The sequence below is a fragment of the Alligator sinensis genome, unplaced genomic scaffold (assembly GCF_000455745.1).
Source record: "Alligator sinensis unplaced genomic scaffold, ASM45574v1 scaffold67_1, whole genome shotgun sequence".
NCBI lineage: Eukaryota > Metazoa > Chordata > Crocodylia > Alligatoridae > Alligator > Alligator sinensis.
The window spans coordinates 894,903-905,799 of record NW_005842111.1 but is presented as its reverse complement, the minus strand read 5'-3'; positions in this window follow the sequence as shown (position 1 = coordinate 905,799).

The following is a 10,897-nucleotide window of genomic DNA, read 5'->3' as shown; positions in this document are numbered from 1 at the left end:
AATTACTAACATCTGACTTTACCCCTCATCTGGGGATTGTTATGTCAAACTCATCTAAACTACTCATCACTACAACGATTTTGAAGCTTTCATTTGAATTTTCAAGCATTTATGAATGTACCTGATATCCTTATACCATCAAATGGGGTGAATAAACATTTGTGGGGGAAAAAGGCAGTTTATGACAGAGAAGGCAGAAAAAAATGACGTGTCAGTTTGCTTAATTTCTAGTTAATGTTTTGCTTTATGAGGCATTTAATTAAATCTGATAGCACTGCAAAATTTTAGCATAAAATACACAAGTACTTTATTGAAGTAGTTCACAAATGTATTAATGTTTTTCATTTGGCTGCTCCTCTTCATATAAATCATAATCCAGAAATTTGTTTTGTCTAAACCAATTTATTATTTCAAAAACAATAATTTAATTGAACAACTTGAAACTATAACTGGGATGAAAAGAAGTACTTATAAAAGGAGTACCTGAAGATGATCCAGAAGAGTTTGGGGTAAATGCAAATGTTCTAAGGGTGTAGACAGGCAAACAGTTAAAAGTTTTGAAATTATGGCTTGTTATAGCTGATACGATATAACTGCTTTGTATTTCCAATCTATTTTGTTCTTAACAGAATAAGAATTCCTCCATAATACTGGAGGAAGAGGGCAGAAAAAACAGTTACTGCAGTTTAGCTGGTATGCTCCTAAGCAGAAAGTCAAATACCTCTTTTACATGTTTAGTGTTAAGTCCATCTAGAGTCTAAATGCAGTTAAACATGAGGGATCTGAATTAAAATTTAGGGTGGCAGGGTTTTTTTTTGTGGGGGGGGAGAGGAGGGGGTTGGGGTTTTTTTTTGTTTTTTAGCATACTCACTCCTACCTCTTCCAGGGAAAAAATTTAGAGCGGGTTCAGAGGATAATATATTTTTAGTTTGGTTCCAGTCCCTCTTAAGGTTTAGGGAACACCATTCTGAAAGTTCTGTGCAAACTGAGTCCCTTTAAGACTGAAGCCAGTTCAATTCTGTCTTTGCCAGTGGCCAGGAAGCTCATTGAGTGCCCAGGACAGGGTATTTCCCCACTGCTGCAAAGACTGGTGGAAGGGAGGAGCACCATTCCTCTAGCTCCACCTACATACACAGCATATACTGTTTGATGCAGTCCTGCACTGCCTGGTCCTTGTGGCAGTGCATTGTTTCCTCTGCTGCTGCAAAGTTTTGGGGATTTAGTGCTAGGGAAGGAGAGGAGTACCATTGCTCTACTCTCCCCTCTCACCCTCCCCAGACTTTCCCTCCCAGGTGCACTGCTTGGGGTGATATTGCTCTACCCAGCTTCTGTGGTGGGCATGGGCAGTGCAAAAACTACCAGCAGGGAGGATCCTGGCACCCCATTATAGTCAGTGCTTGGGTCAGGTGCTGCCTACTTTCACTACTGGTCTTTTCTTTCTCACAGGTGGAAAAGGGTAGGGATAACAGTTGGTGTAAGTTCCCAGTCTAGGAGCTAGTGCTGGCAGCGCTTAGAAAGAGACACAGAGCCCTGGAAGAGGCTATAGAGAGACTATGTTAGTCTTAAGACACTATAGGCATGTGTAGACAAAACAGGGGCCCTAAATTAAAGTGGTGGGTTTTAAAAAACACCGCTTTAATTTAGGGCTGATTAAACCCCCATGTCATGCTCACACCCTGCTGACTCACCTGACTCTGACAGGGAGGGGAGGGCGAGCTGCCAGGGGTTGGAGCAGTCCCTGGGCTGTGGAGGGGAGGCTGTTGCTTCCCTCTGCAGCAGCTGTGGCCTCCCCCAGGCATCACCTGCCCGCAGGCACTCCTCTCAGGAATTCCTGGGGGCACCGCAGCTGCCGAGGGAAGCACTGGGCTCCCGTGCAGCTCAGGCAGGCAGGATCCAGGGGTGGGGAGGGGGTGGATCAGGCTTGTTGCTTTTCTTGGGCGGAGCTGCTTTCCCAGGCTGCTGCCAGGCTGCCTGCAGGGCTTCCTGCACAGCTGTGGAGCTGCACGGAGCCCAGTGCTTCACTCCACGGCTACAGGGGTAGAAAACTAAGACTCCTTGAAGGAGTTTCAGTTTGCTGTGCCCCAAGTAATTTAAGGTGCATTACACTGCCAAATTTCCTGCAGCAGCTGGAATTAATGTGCAATATGCCACTGAGGCATGCAAACTCTGATACCATTAAAGCGCTGCATAAGCATTTAGCCTGTTTTGAAATGTTATGCAAACACAGCTCTCGTTACATCTACATACAGCCCATGGTGGCAAAGATTGTGAATTGCAGGTGTGATGATTCAGGACTGAGGTAAGAAGCCATGTAAGGAGGTGGTGACCTGTCAGCGCAGTGTGGATTAGGATGAGATTCTCACAGCCTTTAGAGCTCCAGACAAAACATGGGGGAACTGGAATCTTTTACCTCAGCCTTGTCCCAAGTAATGAGCATTTTAAGTACTGCTAACCAGAAGGGTACGACTGGTGACTTGAAGATCTGCTGGTATTATAGACCTGAGAAAATGTGGTGATTTTTTGTGACTGAAATTTTCCAAAATTCTTCCACATAGGGCAGATAAGGTAGCATGCAATATTGCAGGCCAAATGATCAAAAATGTTGTAAAGTGATGTTCAAACATGATCTTTTAATGCGTGGTGTCATGTAGCCTATGATAGTAGGTAGTGCTAACAAATTATATTCTCCCCTTCTGATTACTAGTGGCTCTGAATCTCTGATGCAACCATTGATTATGTTGGGAGAGGCTAGTTTCGTGAAGGGGATGATAGAGGGTTGGCATCCCAGAGGGACATCAGGGATAGCGTGGTCTATTATTGAGTCAGGTGTGTATTTTTAATACATTAATTCATAAATTAATTAGCTCTTACAACTTTTTATGGAAAATAATTTAGAAAAAGGGAAATTATGTATTGAATCTTTTTTTTTTTCCTGTTAAACATTAAATAGTCATTTGATGCAGATGGAAAATCTTGCCAAATTCATTGCATACTCACCTGTTCTATAACTTCTAAAATTTCCTGTAGAGACATTTCACAATTTAGGCAGGGGTGTCTTTAAAATTCCTCCACTGAGGTTATGTGAAGGTCTTATATTTATGAGCCATAAATGAATGGTGCATTCGTTTGATTTTAAACATTATTATAAAATGATTTTGTGAATGAGAATGGAATTAAACCATTTTTAAATGTAGCACATGGCTAATTATATGATAATGGTACCATCAGAAAGGAAACCAACTGAGCCATGACCTTATAGGAGTCTGATCCCTATTGTGCAAGAATAAGATAGGCTAATCTTCCGTAATTTTTCATTAGAATTACACTTAATTAGCTGTAAGGTACACATAAGCGTATTTGTAGCATGCTCCTGTGGTAAGAAATATTAGTAGACAATTAGAGCCTTGTTACACATTAATTTTAGGTGGTTCCTGGAGCTCTTAATCCTTGGACCGTTTGCACATTAACACCTGAAAATAGTTTTAAGCACAGTTTAGGCATCTGCAGGCCAGGTATATCTCAGATCTGTGTTACCTAGCTCATGTTCCATTAATGTGTGGCCACTCCCCACAGATGAGCCACCTAAGTTGGGGTCTTCCAGCATCCCAGGATGCAGAGTTCCCTCTCTCGTCCTCTTGTTCTTTGTAGACAGACTTTCCACACCCTGAATTCTACTGCCCAGGGGGCAGTTCTGGCACAAAACCAACTCCCTCTTTCACCCCCAGGGGTCTGATCTTCCCACCCCCAGAAGTACAACTCCATGCAAACAGCCTGCCAGGTTTCAGGGCACAGCTAGCCAAGTTGCAGGGCACAGTTAGATCCAGGAGTAGGGTCTAGGGAAGATTAGGGGGGAGAAGGTACAGGGGCTGAATTGGATCCCTATGAGCTGGAGTTGTTTTTTTTTTCCTGGGGCAGGGGCAGTAGCTCTCCTAAAAGCAGCTTCCCTCACCTTCCCCACCTCCCAGTCACCTTGGGAAGCATGACTAACATCCCCCACACTCCAATCCTAAATCCCTATGTATTAAAGCATGAGACCTTCTTTACTTTATTTCCTCTTTATTTCTTTTTAACTTCTTTTTAGTTATTTTTACTGTATGCTTCAGGCTGATTTCCTTCATTTCACCACCCTTCCCCTGCCCCCATTTCCTTTCTACCTCTTATTTCATTACCCAACCCCATCACATTAACTCTCTACTTCCCAGCTTCATGTTCCCCCCAACCTAACCTAGGACAGGAATAGAAGCCTGTTTTCATTCAGCAGCCCTGTTGTGCAACTCACAGCTATAGCTCCTAGTCAGCTCCCTGCTCACTAGCCCTCTAGTCACAAGTCACAACCATGCAGGTAGGGACAGTCAGAAAAGGTTTTAGGCTTTAAGGTATGATTGTTCCAAACTCAAGCTCACACTGACACCAATCAACATTTTAGCAGTTCAAAGAACGATGTGTAACAAGCCCCTTAGATATAACATGCCAGTTAATGCACAAATCTCACATCAGTCATAGGGTAATTTCCTCAACATAATACATTATTCCTTTATCTGTAATAATCATAGATTCATAGATTTTTTTCAGGGCAGTATGTCATTTAAGATGATTCTTTGTAGGTCAATATTTTTAGGTTTATTAGGGTTAATTACTGTAATTCTTGTCTCCCATATAAATATCCAGTCTCTTTTGGCCACTTGCCATAAATTCCATGGTCTAATTATGTGTGCTGTGAAAAGTATTTTCCTCCTAGTGTTAGCTCATTAAAGTGAAGCTCAGGACAAGTCCTTTTGGGAATAGTCATCTGTTTGTCTGTAACTCTACCTTATTGTTTGTAGAAACAAAGATACAGGAAAGTAGTAATTTATTATGGAGAAGACCTGTTTGTGGTAGTGTTCTACACTATTCACCTAATATTATTTTACTTAAATAACAAAATGGTAATGACATCTGTTCATCAGCAAGTGACAATTGATATTGCAGGTATTCTATTGACTGGTGGTTCATGTTCTCTTGTGGCTATAGTAACAACGTTAGACTTGCAGGTCCTGCCACAGTGGTCACAGGTGTAAATAGCATTAGGGGCTACTGTAGTGATAGGCTGTTTCCTTCAGTCATGTTTCTGCTGTAAGTTGAGTAACCATTTTTCGTCATGATGCTGGACTCCATGATTGAAAAGGGAGTGCCACTCAGTCCTGTCTCCTGCTAAGGCCTCCAAAGGTTTGGATTGATTCCAAAAGCCTTCATGTCCTGCTTACAGAAGTCTTTGAAGTGCACTTTCAGGCACCTTACTCTTCTCTCCTCACCTGCAATTTGCCCATACAGGATGTCCTTTAGGACAGTACTGTTGCTGATAAAGGGAGCTCTTAAGAAAACACACTATTGCCACAAAATTTTTATTACAGTAGCTATCCCTTGTAACTTTTTACTTCACTCTTTACGTCTCTTTTACTAATGTCTCCTCCGTTTTTCTTCCTATTGGAGTTATTTTATATAAAAGGTTACTCATACTTGAATGAGCATTAAAATTACACACCATTCAATCAAAGACAATGTTTCTGAAGACATACTCAGTTGTTATGTAGATCTTGCCTGCCATTTCCAGGAACATTTTTGGTCCTTTGCAAATATGGGTACTGTCATTTCAAAATTATCTGAAATTATTCATTCTCAAAAGCAATCAATGCATTTGTCACTTTAATGAGCCTGTACTATACTACTCCAAATAGTGCATCCTCTAACATATTTCTTCTACGACTGAAAAATAATAGTTCATCCCCAATTCTTCATGAAGAATTAATAATATATAAACAGTTATTCAAACACATTGAAATGCCATCTGCTTTTAAAATATTACAGGCTTTTGTTTCAAGCAAGCTATGCAATTGGACCTTTAAAACAGTCATTTAGCTTTCAGGCAGTTACAAGATATTTTAAAAAGACGAAGAATTTAAGTTTAAAATGCCCGGCTGACTCATCTCTTTTTTCCCAGAAAATGTGCCCAAGATATCTGCTCTTCACAAACCTGTGTTAAGAACGTCCTTCAAAATGAGAAAATTTAAAAAGTGGTAAATTACCATGTTTCTAAAAAAACTAAAAGACTATGAAGAGAACATAATGTCAGCTTGGTTATGGAGGAAACTCAATAACTATGATATTTTCTAACAGAAAACATGCACACAAATCTTTCAGCAAGTTAGAGTTTTAAGTTATTTACAAGTGTTGGCTGAGTTACTGAATGCATAACAAAGCTGCACTCTGTTATTCACAGGCTTCACAATTTCAGCTATTTATATCATGAATAACACTATTGTGGAAGGAAATGCATATATGAAATATTTTACATGAATTTATGCAAGTGTTGTGTGTGTATGTATGCATATAATTTCAATTTATCGTACTTCAGGAGGAATTGGAAAATGTTTAGCTTATTGAAAATCTATCTAAAGTCCTAAAACAGATCTTCCAATGAACTCCAGGATATGTCCTGTACTAAATGTCAGGAAAATATGTACAACTTATGTTAGATTGTATATTGTTCCATAGCACAAGCCATAGTCCATATGGCCAAGGTAAATGACCTGCAGCTAATCCAAGACTCTATATCTATCTACAGGGTCTATCTATCTATATCTATTCTATATCTGGAAAATTATAATAAATCTGAACATTTTCCATATATAGAATTTAACTGTGGGGGGTGAGGGGGAGTTATCTTATATTCAGGGTCATCTTATATTTGAGTAAATATGGTATTTAACAGAAAACATGTTAACTGAGATCCTTCATATCTGTTCTGAGTGATTTTAGCTGCTGCCTCATGGCTGCAGCCACCAAGACATCAGATATAAGTTGCCCTTGTAAAAGCTTTTCAGAGATACAAATAGCAGTTGCACACCTCTTAGTAAGTCAATCCCAATTAGGCACATAACTGTAGATATGCTTTCAAAACCTGCTCAGGACAGAAAATGCAATTTTTACAAATCCAAATAAAGATTAAGGGACAGTGGGATTTTGTGTCTGTTTTGTTTTTGTTTTGTTTTTTAAGTAGTTCTCTCCTTAATAGTTTCAAAAGCACTTAGGTACCCGGGCCTGATTTGATTTCACTTATATGCATTTGAAAACCCTACTAGCGGTATCTCTATACCACTCAGTTTTCCAGAGTGTGCCACTGAGAAGCAAGTCTTACCCCTTAGTTCCTACCAAGAGGTCATTCCCTTGTTAACTCTCTTGAGATCTCTATCTTTAGGTTGCTTGAGAGCAGCAGTTGAGGGAGCACCCTAAAAGCAGCTTCACTGACTCTTCTCTTTGGTACATGCTGAGCAGAAAGCAAGATTGGCTTCTCTGACACTTTTGGAAGTACAATGGAAGCATAATAGACAAGTCATAGGTGTTTATCAGCATTTTAAGGAAGCTAAAAACCTTTAAAAATCAGGCCCTATGCCCTACTTTTTCACTTGGACAGAATGTCCATTAACTTTAAAGGACATTTTTAAATGATTAGGGGGAATAAGATTTTGATCTCCTCACACTATTTTCCCTGCAAATCACTTTCATTGCACAGCAAACACTGTGAACATGGGGATAAGGTTGTAGGAAGAAGTAAATTATGAACGTATAAATAGCAGCTAGGAACTTGCATTATTTATAAGGGGGGAAACCCTTCCAGTAATTAACATTCAGGTGTTGCATATGATGCCAAATATAAACTAAATTATGTAATTGCTTGGTTCTCAAGAGAAGGTCATGACACATACTGCCTGAAACAGTTTAGAAGAAATAATAGCTTTAGATTGGCTAATTAAAGAAAAATGGCCAAACAAGACATTCATAATTGAAGCAACATATCCAATTCATTGTTAAATTCAATTAGCAAGTGAGAATAGAAATCCTCTGATACATGTAACATCATTCTTCTTAAAATTGGTCACGGGCTGAAGAGGCACAATTACATTGGTGACTACATTAAATTTAGGTATGGGTTGATTTTGGTTTGCAGTTAAACTGGAGATAGTTTTCATTAAATCGTGAACAAAAATTTGTGAAACATTTTAACAAAATTTGGGAAGTCATAGAAGATCTGTGCTTCAAATGATTTCTGAAGTCTAAAAATAGATGTTCTTATACCGTTTTGGATATGCCATGAAAAAAATTGTAAAATCTTATTGTGATTTTTTAACATAAACTTTCAGCTGAAACTGTAGAATCCAATTTGAAACAAATGACTCAAGTCCAAACTACCCACTTCGCTGAAGTGGCTCAATGGGATTTGGAGCATAGATTCCAGATTTTCCCACTCCAATCAAATTAAGTACCATCATTTCCTGTGATAAGTACACAGTATCAGGATTTCTGATGTGTAGAAATTATTTCAAATGATAGATTTTTATGTCACCCTTCAAGTAATTTTAATTTTTTTCCTTGAATATTATATTTTACACAATCACCGCAATTAATCATGTATTATATGTGCAAGAGGAAGCAAAGATTAACTTGTCAAAAAAGTTCTGTGTATGGAGGATTTATGGTGGAAAAAAATGCACTTGAATCTTGATAGCTCATTAAATTCAGCAGTGGCTAGAAATATATATTTGTTAGAAATTAGGCATGCAAATTTATTTGAACTAAAACCTTGAATTAATGATTATCATGACATTTTACTGATTTGACTCCAAATAATTTTAGCTTTCAGTATTTGAAATTACTGCTGAGATTTTTAATATAAATGTTCCCAAAAGAATGATACTTCAACCCTCTACAGGATACATAAATCTATATTAGGCTGAAAACCATCCATGTCACCTGAAGCAGAAACCAAATATATATTAGTGCCTGCTGTTTAGGAGCAAAGAGGGAACAGAAGATCAATTTCCTTTGCTAAAAAGTACTCATTATAGTTATGGATTCAAAAACTGTTTATTAAGCCAACTTTTTATATGTTCTCAACTTTGAAATATTCACTTTCCTATGATTTAATTTTTGATTACAGGATGCTTGTGACGTTCCTCCTCCCTTCCACCCAGGAAGGAGGAGTAACCAATTTCTCCTTTCTCCTATGTGTGTGTGTGTGTATGTGTGTGTGTGTAAAATATGAAGAAGTGGAATGGAGGAAATCATAAGATTCCTATGTTAAAGGGTGAAACCATACATATAGTGGACCACTCATAATGGCTAGGTACAGACATTACCCATCATGCTTTAAGCAACGGTGCAAGGGGACAGGGGCTTAGGTGGTATTTTCCTTGATCCTTCTGGTCAAGGGGAAGAGCCCAAGCAGGAGCAGATGCATTCTGTAGCTGACTGCATGACTGCACAGACGGTGTTCCCAGTAGGGTTTTGACGTTTTCAACCATTGGATGTTGTTCCAAGATGGATTGTTAGAAAGATGGGATCCACCTGACAAAGAGGGGGAAGAGCATCCTTGCAGACAGGCTCACTAATCATAAGATTCCTAAAGAGTGAAACCATATTTTTATGTGTGTATATGTATATGCATATGTATATATGTATATATGGTTTTACTCTTTAACATAGGAATCTAACGATTTCCTCCACTCTTAATAATATCCCCATCTACTTTAGGACAAATGTCTGTGTTTAAAAACTTGTATCCAGGACTGCTAAGTGTTGAGTTAGCCTTGCCTAATGTAAGGAAGAGCCAGCAGAGTTCCAATCAGTGTGCTCACTTCTAGTTGCTTGGCCATTCCTATCAAAATTATCACCTACAATGATCATATTGTCCTTTACAGAAGCATTCCTGATCTCTATCTAGTGAGATTAGTATGTTTCTCTTAGTGTTATCCGACTCTTTAATATTGTTAGGGGATTAGGTATTACTGGTCTCATCATGTTCTCTTTGATCTTTGTTTTGTTGTTCTTTTCTGGTCTAATCAATTCACTTTCTATATGTTGACCTTGGTGGTTCTACTAAAAGTAATAAGCTAAAATTGGATTTTTTGCCAAGTCTGTGGAGTCAATGTAAGTGGTACCTGCATCTGCACAACTATGTTAAATAAAACTAGGTATTGTGGGACAATGTCTTTTTCTGTGAAATAAACTTGTTTTGAGTTGAAGTGTATCATCATTATGCCATTATAAGAGTCATACATGTTGTAGTCTGTTCTTTTTTTATAGAAATATAAAATTGCAGTGTAGCAACAGAAAGAAATGAAGGCAAGCTTATACCCAGAGTTGATTACTAAAGGGAAGAAATCCACTTAACTATAGGCAATTGAAAAAAGAGTAATCACTTCAAAATAGTAATTAGCAGGAATGTGAGGATAAAATAATAATTCTGTCAGTATGAATATTAGCCCTATTGAGCAAACCAAATACTTCTAAAAAATGTAATTGCCAGACATCTGGGAGCGCACATCCCAAAATAGGTGTATGGGATACAGTAAACTCAGAATCTCTGAAGTGTTATTGACTCTTGCCAAAAGTCAATGCTATTTCTGCATTCCAAGTTCCCGTTATTTTCTTGCAAGTTTTGTGATATTTTCTGCTTAAAAAAAAATAAAATAAAAAAAGAACAGAACATTCTTGTCCTCTGCAAGCATATAGTCACTGAAAAATAGTCTCAGCTGTTTTTAACATTGAGGTGGTTCTTTCTTTTTATAATAAAGCTAATTTCTAGGCTTGGTGGACAGGGAGAAAAGTCTGAACATATGACCAAAATCTCAGAAGTCAGAAGATGAATGAAAGGAATTGAAAAATGTATGGGTTCTCATATAACGTCAAGATATGAAAGCCTAGCTCATGATATTTGAATGGTGGGAGATGGCAATCCTGTTGTTTACCTGGGGCCCATGCCCCATGCCATGGGAACTCAGGAATAATGTTCACTTTCTTACCACCTAGCACTCTTCTGTCAAAGCTCTATTACTAGTTATTAAAAGAAGACTATTCTATA